General features: G+C 40.9%; 1 non-coding gene across 1 annotated transcript; it reads left to right on the plus strand.

The window, feature by feature from the left end:
* The first annotated feature begins 5,023 nt into the window (after nt 1–5,023).
* On the plus strand, nt 5,024–5,130 carry LOC141615568 (small nucleolar RNA R71). The gene has a single exon (XR_012529984.1). It is a non-coding gene; the product is annotated as a small nucleolar RNA R71 (small nucleolar RNA).
* Nucleotides 5,131–12,653: the final 7,523 nt, after the last annotated feature.

Consider the following 12,653-nt stretch of genomic DNA (forward strand, 5'->3'; position numbering starts at 1 on the left):
AACAAAGCATACTTCCAAATGAAACTCAATTACTATCGATCCCTTTATCCATCGTATCCATTTTTGTGCATGGTAGAGAGGGGACGACCCATCTTCTTGTCTAGACAAGAAAGGGAATTCCGCGATCCTCGAGTGTTTCTAACACCATAGGGAGTCTACTCTTGACAAAAGCATTTAACGATTGAGGACAAAGGTACCCTAGCTTGACACAACTTGGAGGTGATTTATTGGTATCCTTCTAGGCTTAGTAGTTTGAAGAAATTGCATCTATGAAGGAGTGTGTACCCTTGAATTGCTTCCCTTGTAGATAATTTCCGCCACATAGATGAGGAAAGTGGCTATTCTTTTGTAGATGCATCCATTACTTGATTTTGTGTGCTTTAATGTTTGGATGTGTCGCCATTTTGGCAAGACCCACCTTGCCTTGCAATAAGGCATCCTACCTCATGGTTGTCTTGTTGTGAGTTGAAGGGGCGGAGTGAGACCCGCTAATTATCTCATATCGGCTATGCTATTAGGTTAATTTAAATAACGGTCCTAGTCTTTGTCACCTCTTTACTCGGGACGAGCAAAGGTTCGGTTTGGGGATATTTGATGTGACCATTATTTGAGCACATTTAGTCCCCGAATTAGCCTTGTTCCCATGCTTTTTAGTGCATATTTAGGTCATTTATCGTCTTTAGTCCTTTGTTTTGCATATTCTTTGAGGTTTTGTTCCCTTGGTAGGAAAGGAGTGCAAACCTTGCATTTTCATAGCAAAATAGAGCTAAATTAATTGAATTCAATGACCAAGCATCAAAGAGAAGACAAGACTAGAAGGCCTTTGTACATATTGTAGTAGTTGGGCAATGATGAGAAAAGATCCTTGCATCTCCGACAAAATCCCCGAGGATTGTTGGAAGAAGAAGGAAGAAAAGAAGAAAAGAAGGGAGCTGATCCAGAATCCGAGCGGATTGCCCTCTGGACGCCGGTCCAAAACAAGGAATCCGAGCGTCTTCTTCAGAGGGACGCCCGTCCAAAAACACCACAATCCGCCCGTCCAGCCAATGAATCCGCTCGTCCAACAACCAGGGAATCCGCTCGTCCCGTGCCTTGGACGCTCGGATTGTGTTACAGCAACTTTCCATTTTCTTCTTGTTATATGAAGGATAATATCTCTAATCTTGTAATCAACTTCTAATCAAGTCTTAATACAAATCTCATTTCCATAATTTCTCTTTTGTTCATCCTTTATTTTGGGTAATTGAAGATTATTTGGGTTATTATTGGGAGATTGACAACCTTCCAATCATTCATCAAGTACTTCTATTATTCTTTGCTTTATTATTGGAATCATTAGTAGGTATAACTCTCTTAATCCCTTTTTAATTATTGTTAATCATCTTCATTTATTCATCATGTTTTGCTTTGTTAGTACGATTGACAACCTTGCTAGCATGTTTACCATGATAATGAGTGAGTAGTTTCCTTAACTAGGGTTAATGGGTAATTAGGGGAAACCAACATGGGGGATGATTCATGCTTAATCTAATATGTTTTCATAGTTTATTTGCTTGCTTGTTGTGATCTCAACTTATACACATGTTATGTTTGATGAAATACGAGCCTATGAATCCTTGCATTTACTACCATCACTTATCCTTTCAATGAATCTTGTAAGACATAAACCAACTCGAGCCTCATTAGACCATGCATAATGTTGAATAGGAAGGATTAAGTCGACTTGTAGGTGTTATACAATCTAATCGATTCGGCTTCGGGACCCAAACTTTCCTAGGATTGTAAGATATAAACCAACTCGATCCATCACAACAATAATTTCTTGCTTATAATTTGAGAATATGTTTGTATGATCAATTCCCATGAATCCCCTATGACCCCATGACTCCCTAGTGCCTTTTATCAATTGTTTACACCCCTTTTTAATCATCTTGCTTGTTTACTTTTATTGCTATTTAGTTTAGTGATCTTCTATTCAAACTCCAAATTGTGACACCCCTAGACACCGCTACTTATAATTGAAAATCTTACTTCAATACCCGTCCCTTAGGATCCGACCTTTACTTACCTCTTTACTAGTAGTAGAGTTGTTTGTGGAGATATAAATATTGTTTTGGTCTAGGTGCTCCTAACGACAAGTACCGAAAACTAAACCTCCAAGTGAGTCCGACCACCTGTGCTGAGACGAGCGTCTTCAGCAGGAGACGAGCGGATTGCTGTAAGGAGACGAGCGGATTCTTTTGAGGACGCTCGAATTCAAGGTCATGGAGAAATCCCATATTTTAATACAACCAGGACGAGCGGATCTTCACTGAGACGAGCGTCTTGGTTGAGACGAGTGGATTCCTGAGGAGATGCTCGGATTCATACCCAGTGCAAATTTTTCCTTTCCAGCTCTCTCAGGACGATCGTCTTTCAGTCAGGATGCTCGGATTTTCATCCAAGACGAGCGGTTTCTTCTTGAGATGCTCGGATATCACCTGTACCTCACGGATTCAGTTCCACCCGTGGGTATTGTCATAACCCAAGTCATTTCCTCTTCATTCCTTTGGTCTTCATTGTGGGTGAACTACAAATGCTTGGATAGCCTAGGCAATTGCTATCCCCACACTATGTCAAAATACTACACATCAATAAACATTTAAGTCCCTCCTTCACTTTCTCTAAAAGTTATAATCTTGATCAAATCATAAAAATATAAATCCAAAATTGACAAAAAATGCAATACAATAAGTAAAATGCAAGTTAAGGGGTTAGAATATTTACAAATGGTGGTTTAGGGAGGACTCCACCAAATTCTCATTCATGTTTGAGATGTCAAGGGGGCATAGCCAAGGTGTTGTTGATGTTGCTGAACACCTTGAAGAAGTAGTTGAAGGCTTGTTCATTATTATGATAAAGATCTTCAATAGACCTTTGCATATATTGTTCTTTATTGTGATGACTTGAATTAACATGATCACCAAAGCCTTGGTCTTGGGCCATAGCATTACCAATATAAGGATTGAATAACATTTCAAACTCATCATCCCATAGACCGCATACTTTATCTACTTGTTCCCCAATAATGTTATCTTGAGTTGACAAGAGCAACTGTTCTTCCTTCTTGTCATGGCCAATGAGGCCTTCTTCATTACTTGTCATAAGTGAGCTTTTCAAGCTCTCATTGTCGAAACTTTCTTGCACTTTGGATGGAGAATCTTGAGATTTATCCACTTTCTTCTTCCATATGGGTGGTGATTCTTTACCCATAGCTTGTTTTTTGCATTGAGATGCCAACTTCTTCCTATCACTTTCTCGGCTATAATGATAAACCATAAAACATGGCTCATGTAATCGAGGAGCTCTCATTGTTTTGTCAAGATTAAAAGTGATTGTTTCATCCCCTACTTTAAGTGTGAGCTCTCCATGTTTAACATCAATCACCGCTCCCGCGGTGTGCAAGAAAGGTCTTCCTAAAATGATAGGAATGTTGGAGTCCTCCTCCACGTCTACAATAACAAAGTCTACCGGGATGAAGAATTTGCCAATTCTCACTGGCACATCTTCCCATACCCTTAAAGATATCTTTGTTGATCGATCCGCCATCTGAAGCGTGATATTAGTGCACTTGAGTTCTCTTATTCCTAGCCTCTTGCATACCGAGTATGGCATGACACTTACACTTACTCTAAGATCACATAAAGCTTTGTTGATTGTAGTGTCACCAATGGTGCATGGAATGGAGAAACTTTCCGAATCCTTGAGTTTTGGAGGTGAGCTTTCTTGAAGAATACCACTACTCACTTTAGTGAAAGCAATAGTCTCAAGCTTCCGGATGGATTTCTTCTTGGTAAGAATGTCTTTCATGTACTTTGCATAGGCTGGAACATGATTAATCAATTTCGTGAATGGGATTGAGACTTCTAAGTTCTTCACAATTTCCATGAACTTTCCAAGTTGTTCATCAAACTTAGACTTAGCTTGACGACTTGAGAATGGAAGTCTAATCACAATAGGTTGTTTCTCTTTAGCCTTCTCTTTATTCTTCTTTTAAACTTCTTGAATGGTGGGTTCCTCTTCCTTAGAGTTCTCCACAACTCTTTCCTTGTCACTAGCCTCCACAATGTCTTCTTCAATTTGCTTCTTCGGCCCTTCATACCTTGTACCACTCATCAAATGGATGGAACTCACCGATTCATATCTTGGGGGATTACTTTGAGGTGGTAATTGCCCCTTTTGTCTTTGAGAGCTAGAAGATGCTAATTGAGACATTTGGGTTTCCAACATTTTGGTGTGGGCTAGGATATTGTTGATGGTGATGTCTTTTGCTTGGCTATCTTTTTGCATTTGAGTGAAAAATTCTTTTTGGTTCTTTTGCATTTGGAGGACCTCTTTTTGAACATCAAAGCCTTGGTCATTGGATTGATTGTATGGAGGTTGATTTTGATAACCTTGGCTTTGGTTGTAAAAGGGTCTTTGAGCTTGGTTTCTCATTGGGGGTGGGGTGTATGTTGTTTGAGGGTTTTGAACATTTTGGCTTTCGAATGAAAGGTTTGGATGGAATTTGGTGTTATCATTGTAATAGTTGGAATAAGGGGTGCCACTCTTGTATGCTTGGAAAGAGTTTACTTGTTCACTTGTTCCCCTACATTCAATTTGGTCATGTCCCAAAGTTCCACAACTCTCACATACTCCACTTGGAATTGATGAAGATGCCACCATAGCATTAACATGTTGCTTGGGTGATTTGGAGGCCTCTTCAAGTTTAGACATGGCTTTCTCAAACTTCAAATTAATGGTGTCAATGTGAGCACTAAGTTGAGCACCCAATTGAGTAATAGAGTCCACCTCATGCTTTCCTCCTCTAGTAGGCTTCCGAGGTCTATTATATTACGAGTTATGGACCTCCATTTCTTCAATTTTGTTCCACGTTTGATTGTCGTCAACTTCGGTGAACATACCATTTGATACCATATTGAGAATGTTTCGGGAGTCTTCATATAGACCATTCCAAAATTGTTGTACAAGGAAGCACTCGCTAAGTCCATGGTGTGGACAAGATCAACAAGTGCCCTTGAATCTCTCCCATGCTTCATACAAAGATTCATCATCCCTTTGTTTGAACCCGGTAATTTGGTCTCTCAACATGTTAGTCTTCTCCGGAGGATAGAATTTTTTGTAGAAAGTAAGTGCCAATTTCTTCCATGAGTCAATACCAATAGTGGCCTTGTCTAGGCTCTTTAACCATTGTTTCGCGGTACCAATCAAAGAAAAAGGAAATAAGACCCATCGGATTTGGTCTTGAGTAACTCCGGTTTGAGAAATCGCATCACAATAGTCACAAAAAGTCTTCATATGATAATGAGGGTCTTCACTAGGCATCCCCCCAAATTGACTTCTCTCAACTAGTTGTATGAATGCGGATTTGGCAATGAAATTACCGGTTAAATGTTGTCAAATTGCCACCCTATATAGTTAAAGAAATATTACAAGAGAGGGAAGGGCACCAGTTATAGAGAACACTGAACCCATCAATGTAGGAACCGAACTAGAACCCCAGGAACTTAGGTTAAGGACGGCCTTAAACCTAACTGAAAGGGCCGAATTCATAAACCTCCTACACGAGTTCAAGGACGTTTTAGCTTGGTCCTACAAAGATATGCTAGGAATCGACAGGGATATTACAGAACATAGAATTCTAATTTAACCAGGTTTCAAACCTGTAAAACAGAAGCTTCGTCGAATGAGGACTGAATGGGCTCTTAAAACCAAAGAAGAAGTCGATAAACAATTCAAAGCCGGGTTCATCAAAGTTTCCGCGTATTCAGACTGGGTGGCTAACATAGTACCCATACCCAAAAAGGATGGGCGAATCCGAGTTTGTGTTGATTTCAGAGACTTAAACAAAGCAAGTCCTAAAAACGACTTCCCTCTACCACACATCGATATATTGGTAGATAATACAGCAGACCACACATTGTTATCCTTCATGGACGGGTATGCTGGGTATAATCAGATCAAGATGGTCATAGACGACATGCACAATATAGCTTTTATCACACAATGGGGCACCTATTGCTATACTGTATGCCCTTCGGGCTAATCAATGCTGGAGCTACATATCAACACACTGCGACCACACTACTACATGACATGATGCATAAATAAGTAGAAGTGTACGTCGATGACATGATTGTCACGTCCAAAGATAGGAAGGGGCACATTGATAATCTCCGCAAATTCTTCCTAAGACTGCGAAGTACAACATGAGGCTCAATCCTTAAAAGTGTGCATTCGGGGTAACATCAGGCAAGCTTCTGGGATATGTCGTCAATCAAAGAGGAATAGAAATTGATCCATCCAAGATCAAGGCTCTAATCGAAATGCCACAACCTCAAACAGAGAAGGAGGTTAGAGGCTTTCTAGATAAGGTGCAATATATAAGCCGATTCATATCGAAGCTTACTATGATCTGCGAACCCATTTTCAAAAAGCTGAAGAAAATAGATCACACAATATGGGACGAAGACTGTCAAAAGGCGTTTGACAAGATTAAAGAGATACTAGCCAAGTCACCAGTGCTCATGTCTCATCAACGAGATCAACCTCTTGGTTTATATCTCACAGTGACCGAAACAGCCATGGGGGTTATGCTCGCGCAAACTATTTGAAAAGAAGAAAGGGTTATCTACTACCTTAGTAAGAAGTTCTTGGCGTATGAATGCAAGTACACACCTCTCGAAAAGACATGCCTCGCTCTTGTGTGGGCAACAAAGAAGTTATGACATTACATGCTTAGTTACTCTGTCAAGGTGTACTATAAAATGGACCCTGTCAAATACCTCTTCGAAAAACCCGTTCTAAATGGACGCTTGGCAAGATGGCCCTTAATGCTCTCATAGTTCGATCTCAAGTATGTACCTCTGAAGGTTATAAAGGGGCGCGCCATTGCCGAGTTCTTCGCAGATAATCCCATCAACGTCACCGAAGAAGTAGACACGTGGTTATTTCCAGACGAGGATATACTATAAACCAATGTAGACTCTTGGGACCTTTATTTTGATGGAGCATCAAAATTAAGAGGATTTGGAATAGGAGTGTTGCTCATTTCTCCTGAAGGTGAGCATACACCACTTTCTGTCAAACTCGACTTCGAGGTGACAAATAACGTGGCAGAATATGAAGCTTATCTCGTTGGGCTACAAGCAGCAGTAAGTTTAGGCATCAAGAATCTTCGGTTTCACGGTGACTCATCCTTGATCATTAACCAAATTACGGGATCTTGGAAAATTCGAAGTGAAAGTCTAGCACCTTATCAGGCTAGAGTAGATCATGTCTCCCAATTCTTCGATCAGGTCACTTATCTACACCTACCTCGAGAAGAGAATCAATTTGCAGACGCACTTGCAAAACTTGCATCTTTGATTAATATGCCCGACAACATGGCAGAAATACCTTTATGCATCGAACGACGGTCAGAACCGGCTTATGTACACCAAATTACAGATGAAGAAGAGAATACAGGGGAACCTTGGTTTTAAGCCATCCTAAACTTCAAGCTCAATGGTACATACCCACCTGATATGGATAAGAGGGGACAACGTGCTATACGCCTACTAGCCTCTCAATATCTCCTCATTCAAGGGGAACTATACAAAAGAACACCTCTTGGTGTAGTCTTGCGTTGCCTTGATCATTCACAGGCACAAAAAGTGATGGAAGAAGTTCACGACGGGACCACATGGAATCATATTGCATCGAGTATGTCAGGCATTGCCATAACTGCCAAATCTTCGGGTGTATGCAACACGTCCCTCCTTCATTGCTATACACCATGACATCTCCTTGGCCATTTTCTGCTTGGGGAATTGACATCATTGGGAAGATCACCCTAGCCGAAACAGGAGGTCACTGTTTCATTTTGGTAGCTATCGACTATTTCACCAAATGGGTCGAAGCAGCATCTTACACTAGTTTCACCGCCAAAAACGTGGCAAAGTTCATACAAACCAATATCATTTGTCGGTATGGTTGCCCACATGAGATCACCAGCGACAATGGATCGTATTTCCAGGCTGAGACTGAATAATTGTTGGCCAAATACAAGATCAAGCATCACCATTCCTCGCCTTACAGACCTCAGACTAACGGCGCGGTAGTGACAGCCAACAAGAATGTCGTCACTATCCTCAAGAAAATGATCAACAATTATTATGATTGGCCTAGTAAGATACCGTTCGCACTACGGGTTATCGCACATCAGTTAGGACGCCCACTGGGGCTACTCCTTTCTACTTGACTTACGGCATGGAAGTTGTACAACCAGTTGAACTATAAATCTCGTCGCTGCGCATTCTGCTCGAAAGTCAAATTCCAGAAGCTGATTGGAAGAGAGATAGATATGAAGAACGCATCCTCTTGGATGAACGAAGGTTGTGCGTATTGCATAATGTGCAAACATATCAGGCATATATCAAACGAGCCTTCAATAAACGGTTTAAGCCCAGAAACATCAAAGAAGGAGATTTAGTCCTCAAATTAGTCAGAGCTCTACTATCTGTCGATCCACGAGGAAAGTTTAAGCCCAACTGGGCCGGACCTTTCTTAGTCAAGTCCATACTCTCGGGGGGTGCGGTTAGGATTATAGACCTAGATGGGAATGAATTTGCTAACCCAACTAACCTCGACCAATTAAAACGATATTATGCCTAGTGTAGGACAATGCATGCGCCTTGCTTAACACCCCCGTGCCGCTCATGCGACACGAAATAAAAATGACCCTTGGCCCGCTAAAATAAAGCATATGTCACTTTGCTCCTGCATTTTGATACTTCGACATCCTCATATCATCAAATAAATTGAGTTGTATTTTAGGAGTAAGTAAAGCTCATGCTTATTTTGAAGTTCACTACAAGCTCTTGCTTAGAACAATTATTCTTTTACATTTACTCGAACTACGCGCAAGGATTTGATTTCATTTTTTAAATGAATACGTATGCAATCCTTCATAGGATACAACGCATTATTTTAAATGTAAATAGGATGACATTTGTATTTGCACTTGAAATTCGACAAGAATAATAAAAGAAAATCACAAGTAGTTTCTTAACTAATTAATCTTTTATTCATGTGTTCCATAAATATTAATAGTACGCCAAATAATACGTAATGTTGAAAATAAATGCTAGGCTAGGATTCTAAAAACCCCGCCGTTTATTACAAATAATAATACTAATAAATAATAATAATACTTAGGCTACTCTTCCATCTTCCCTTTGCCTTTGTCATTTTTATCATACTTCTTGCCCGACAACGAGTCGGCCGCTCTTATGCTATCTCCGACCTAATCACCAAAGGTCTCTCTCGCAGTCTAGCCTTACCATTTCAATCCACCACCATCTCTGCGAAAGCAGCGGTCTTCTGTTTCTTCGACGGATGAACGACTCGGAATCCGGCCTCTTCCTCCTCCTCAGTCAAATACTTCCGGTTCTCCTTTGCTACCTCACGAATCTTGTAATCAACAGGCTCATGCTTCCTCAATTTCTCGCGCTCCTCGGAATTAGTAGCTCTCCTCCGTTGCAAGTATGAATCAGACACCCATAAAGAGCCAATAAGAGAGGGTATGAACCACATGTTCTGCTGAGCCCATTTGAGGGCCCACTCTCGACGAGTCTCTGTAGTGTGTGCCAATGCAGTTTGAGGAACGGTGTCAAGCTTCGGAATCTTCTGCTTAAGGCCCACTTACCTCATCAACCTCTCCGGGAAAATGCAAACCATGAACTCCAAGCCAGGAATGCGAACTGACCGAGTAGGATCTAAAGATGAAACTCCAGTGACTGACTTAAGATGCCACCATGGCACAATCCATCGGATCAAAGTACAATTCAGTAGAGCCTAATTCTCATTGCAATTAATCGAGCATGGTATCCTGGCGCATTAACTGAGGGCTCGATCAACCGCAGACGCTCCATGAGCCAAACCTACAAAGGAGATGGGAATTAATACCCATATGGCCAAAAAAAAAACGGTTGGCACATGTAATAAAAATAGGTTCTTACCTGCAAAATAATGGGACTTCCCAAATAAGGAAGCTCACGGTTGGCTTTTCTGTTGTCCTACCCCGGAAGGTTTTCAATAAAGAACAAAATACATTCTTATGCAACAAAGACAGCAAAAAGACAGCCGAAGCTGGGGGCTTACCATCCTCACTAAGTGCTGCCACTCCTCCAGGTCAGCATCCGTCACCTCCTCGCCGAAGTCGCGGATCTCGGAGATCGTTGTCATCCGCGTCGCGTCGGTGTACTTAAAAGTCTCTGGGTACGCTGGGGGCTCGACGCCTGCTTCCTCGATCTCCTGCGAAGTTCAAACGAGTTCTTTACTTGACGATCATTCGTCGGTTTGCCAAAATAATTCAAAACAGGAAAAGTGAATTACTCACCACAATCGGCCAGTACGCCAGCCTCGGGCGAACAAACAGAGAGTACTACTCACCGAGAAGGAGAAGGGCGTCACCACCAACATTCGCCAAGTCAGCCTCTCTCTCAGCGTCCGAAGGCTCCCTAAACATCGTCCGTGGAGGGTCGACGGGAACCGTGAAAGCGTCACGAGAGCACTGACGATTCAAGCGCTCGCCCAGGTACCACATAGGTCCCATGGACGTCCTCAGCAACAGCCGACTCGAGCTCCTAGGTCGAAGGACCTTAGCCACGAAGGCCGGAGCATCAGGGTAGTCCGCCTAGGGTATAGGCACCCACTAAAACAAGCAAACAAAAGGTCATTCATATGATCGGCTCTAAAAGGGAAGGGGGGGTCATTCATATCATAACAGTGAAGGAAAGCAGCTGAAGATACTTACATCACTCAACTTCAGGGCATTCACGCCCCGTCGACAGATATCGTAAGAAGAACGCTGGCTCTTCTTACTGTTGGAATATGTGTCCTCCGACAATAATGTGATCACAACTGTCGATCATGATGATCACATGTTTAAATCTCATTTTAAGAATACATGTGGGATGTAATATTTTACAGTCAACTGGTCCACACATATCGGTAATGATTGACTGACTAGAGTTTGACATTACTGTCGTGTGACGGTGGTGATCAGTTGATCCCCTTAGGTCATACCTAAAGGGTAACACTCTTAATTGATTATTTAATTAATCGTATGTCGATACAGGTTAATTAAATTGCTTAAAACTGACGGACGATTTTGTGGGTTTGTATTGACGTATCTTATTGTAATTCGATTAAATAAGATACGGTCTAAGTAATCGAATTGTTTTATTACTTTGATAAAATTATTGTTTACGAAACAATTGAAACTGAATGAATAATTTATTATAAATACAAGATGTTGTGATTTATAATTGGTAAACCGTTTTGGTACAAGTAATTATGAATTACTAAGTCGATTTTGTACATGACGTATTTTTATTAATACGTCGATTTTTAATATGTTAAAAATCCATGACAATTTTACATGACTAGTGACATGTGACAATTGACAAATGAGAAAATATAAAATGGACCTCCCATTTTATGTAAGTGCCGAAAAAATAGAGGGAGTATAATGTTTAAATTGTGTTAAATAATTAAGTGGAAAGCATAATGATTATAACTAGCTTGTAGCCATGCAAACCTAGTTTTTCTTGAGAAGAATTACAAGCTCATGCATTGGCTCTACTCTCCCCATGCCAACCGGTTTTCAAAGGGCCATTATAGTGGTTTTTCTCTCTAATAATTCATTCACCACTTTACAATATAATTCTAGTGTAAGAAAGATAATTTTACTCTCTACATCTTATGAAAAATTAGAGAGATAAAATCTCCAAAATCCTTCCTCTTGGCCGAAATACAAGAGACAAAAACAAATAGTTTTGGGTCAATTTTAGTGAAGATAATTATTATTCTAGATCAAGTAATATTAATCTTTTAAGAGGTTATCTTGGGTATTCATCTTTGCGAGGGATTCTAAGCTTGAATCCTTGTTCTTCCATTTGTAAGGAAAGCTCAAGAACAAGTGAGAAGGAGAACTCACTTGTGCCCTAAATCCGAAACTACTATAGTAAGAGAAACGATTTCTACTCTATTCTTATTAGTTATGTTTGCATGCATAAGATCTAGATTTAATTTTATGACTAAATTAAATGTCACATATATGAATATGTAAAGTAATGAGAATAATGATTTTTAACACTTACGACACAACACCCAGTCCCTCATGACCGGGTAAGCCCTCGGCTCAGGCTCCGTCCTCTTAGCCGTGAAGCCCGGAAAGTAGGAGTACACCCACACCTACAAAACAAGACAATCAATAATGATCTTTCACAATTCGATAAAGATGGAAATAAAAGAAGAAGTAATGATCTTTCATGCGAAATAAAGGTTCATACCTTCAACAACAGTCCAGGACAGACAGTAGCAGGAGAAGTCCCCTTCTCCATCAGCTCGGGACGAACCATGGCCCTCATGTAACAAGTGAGGACCGCAAAGCCAGGAGTAACCCAGTACTACCGACCTAGGTCACTCAAGTCAGAAAGGAACGAAAGAAGCTTCGTCAACAGCCTCTCCCCCTTGTCTCCTATGTAGAGCAAAGACAAGAACCACAAGAGCCACAAACAAGCCCTCTGCTCAGCAGGGCAAGGAGGAGGAGCCACCTTCCTCCCATC

Source organism: Silene latifolia, chromosome 11, assembly GCF_048544455.1.
Source record: "Silene latifolia isolate original U9 population chromosome 11, ASM4854445v1, whole genome shotgun sequence".
Lineage (NCBI taxonomy): Eukaryota > Viridiplantae > Streptophyta > Magnoliopsida > Caryophyllales > Caryophyllaceae > Silene > Silene latifolia.